This window comes from Crocuta crocuta, unplaced genomic scaffold, assembly GCF_008692635.1.
Source record: "Crocuta crocuta isolate KB4526 unplaced genomic scaffold, BGI_CrCroc_1.0 scaffold31, whole genome shotgun sequence".
Classification (NCBI taxonomy): domain Eukaryota; kingdom Metazoa; phylum Chordata; class Mammalia; order Carnivora; family Hyaenidae; genus Crocuta; species Crocuta crocuta.
In genome coordinates, this window is record NW_027528362.1 from 10,838,310 (window position 1) to 10,840,911 (window position 2,602).

Below are 2,602 nucleotides of genomic sequence, written 5' to 3' on the forward strand. Positions count from 1 at the left end.
GTGCTCCACCCGGCCACTCAGGGTGTCAACCTCCCTTCCCCTGCTTTCTAATGACCCAAATACTCTGTCCCGGGCACATTCACATGGGCAATACTATGTGCCATCGCTCTAAGTAAATATCTTGGGGGAACCAAAAAGATGGATCACCATCTGTATTCATTTTCCTTTCAGAGGGACTCAGTGCTGGGACATGGGAGAATGGTTTTTTTGTTGTTGCTTTTTTTTTTTTTAATGGCAAGTCGAAAACATAATGGACAGGATTCAACCAGCCAGCCCTTTCCACGCATAGTAGGACATACACTAAATTTTACTTACATAAATTGTAAGTTCCTAAAAACTGTATGGAGTGACCATCAAAGCCTGGTGCAGTCTGAAGGGGTGCTTGATCATTTCGTGTCATGTTATGTTTTAAAAGACCATTTGTGTAAGTATCTTGTTCTGGCACTTTGGATTTCAACATGTTAAAATTTTTATACTACATATGAGATCTAGAAACTAACCTATATGTGTGTGTGTGTATACATATATATATACATAATATATACTATGACAAGTTTCTCCTTACCTCAAAGCATCTTTTAAATAAGCAAAATTTGAGGTTCTGTTGAAGATTAAATATGAAATAAAACTTTTTTTCTGAGCTCTGCATGTGAACCCAGCTTCAGCTGAGGACATGGTCTTTGAATTCTTCTCTCTTCTGAACAGCTTAAATATTTTGACATTGAATAAAAGATTCTTTTCTCAACCAGCGATGTAGATCGAGATATCCTTTGGAAAAATCCCTTAAAATTTTAGAGAGTGTTCTTCCACCCTCTTATCATGATGACTTTTCATAAATTTAAAACTTCAACCCTCTTAAATCAAACCAGATTTAAATACAACATAAAGTCGGCTTGTGGACATGAGTATAGGTCTGGCATTTTCTACTGTATAAATAAATATATGTGGAAGACATTATCAGAAGTCTGCATTGCTATTATGCAATAAAAGACTCTGCAGAACCTGAAAGTGAACAAATAGTCTAAATCCTGAGATGATTTTCTTTCCCTTTTGTTTTGAATGCGTTGTCCCTTTGTGATAAAATCTAGATGGAATGCAATAATTTAAGGCCTTTCTTTTTATAAACAACGTGAGGATTTTTAAACATTTTTAGATAATGCTAAAAGGAATTTTTCTTGATTATCTCTGTTAGCTATCTATCCTTATCTCTGTCTCTGGATTTAGTTGCTTAAAACCTGGGTGGCATAATTTAATTTCACTGCTTTCTCAAATCTCCCCCTACATTTTTCTTCACTTTGTTTCTTCCTAATTTGACAGGTTTCTATTTCTCTTGATCCCTCCTGTGCAAGACAGAAAGCTCAGAAAATGCTTGGCTAGGGAGGCCCACAGGGTCCCTGAGCTAAAAACTCACACAGAGAGCTCAGAGGCAGACCAGACAGAGTTTCAAAACACAAATATGATCTGAGGACAACTAGCATTTTAACATGAAAATGGGAAATCCATCGGAGCCCTCCTGCTACCTCAAAAGGAAAAGGCTGAGCACAGAGACTGTCGTATGGCTTCTCAGGCTAAAACTCCTACAAAGACAACCACTCCCCCGTAGTGCAGCGATCCACCCCACCCAACCCAGCATCCTCTGCACCCTGGACCTCCAAGCCTGGCAGTTTGTGGACTTTCGGCTCAGGTCAGACATACTCTGTTCACAGTAATTAAAAGTTCCTTGGTTGAATATGAAAAAGACCTTAAGGGGCACCTGGGTGGCTCAGTCAATTAAGCATCCAACTTTGGCTCAGTTTGTGGGTTCGAGCCCCGCATCGGGCTCTGTGCTGACAGCTCAGAGCCTGGAGCCTGCTTCGGATTCTGTGTGTGTCTGTCTGTCCCTCCCCCACTAACGCCCAGTTTCTCTCTGCCTCAATAATAAATAAAAACATTTAAAAAATTTTTTAAAAAGAAAAGAAAAAGACCTTAAGTTTCTGTTGCAAGGGAAAAAATGGCCAAAGGTCTGCTAAAAGGAACTATTATATTTGTTCTTAAAACTGATATTCCTTCCTCCCCCACATCCAGGATACTGTAATTTTTCACTAACTGCCTTCCCCAACCCAGCCACTCCATGTTTACTTTCAGCCTCACATTCACGTGCAAGCCTGAAGCTGTGCTTCAGCGAGTGCTCCGGTTGTTGACCGACTCATACAAACTCCTCAGGGATGTATTTTACAGCTAAGGACCAACACAGCTATTGCAATAAGACTATTTACAGTTACTCCCATAGTGTTTATCAGCATCACCTCTACTGAGGTTCAGGGTCAGATCATTCTCTGGTGGGGATGGAGGGAGCCGTCCTATATCTCGCACAAGGTTCAGCACACTGCATACCCTCTCCTCGTGGAACACCAGTCTGCGAGCATGGGCGGATGTCCTGGGAGCAGGATCACCCAGCTGAGAAGCGCTGCTCTAGGCGCACAGCAAAGGGACAGTTCTTTCAGTCTCATCCGTACGGGAGAGGTTCTGGCACTGGAGACGAAGCTGTAACTTTTTCTTTACATTCAGGAATTTATCATCTCAGAAGTCCTCACAGAGAATCACCACCTCATCACACGTCTCA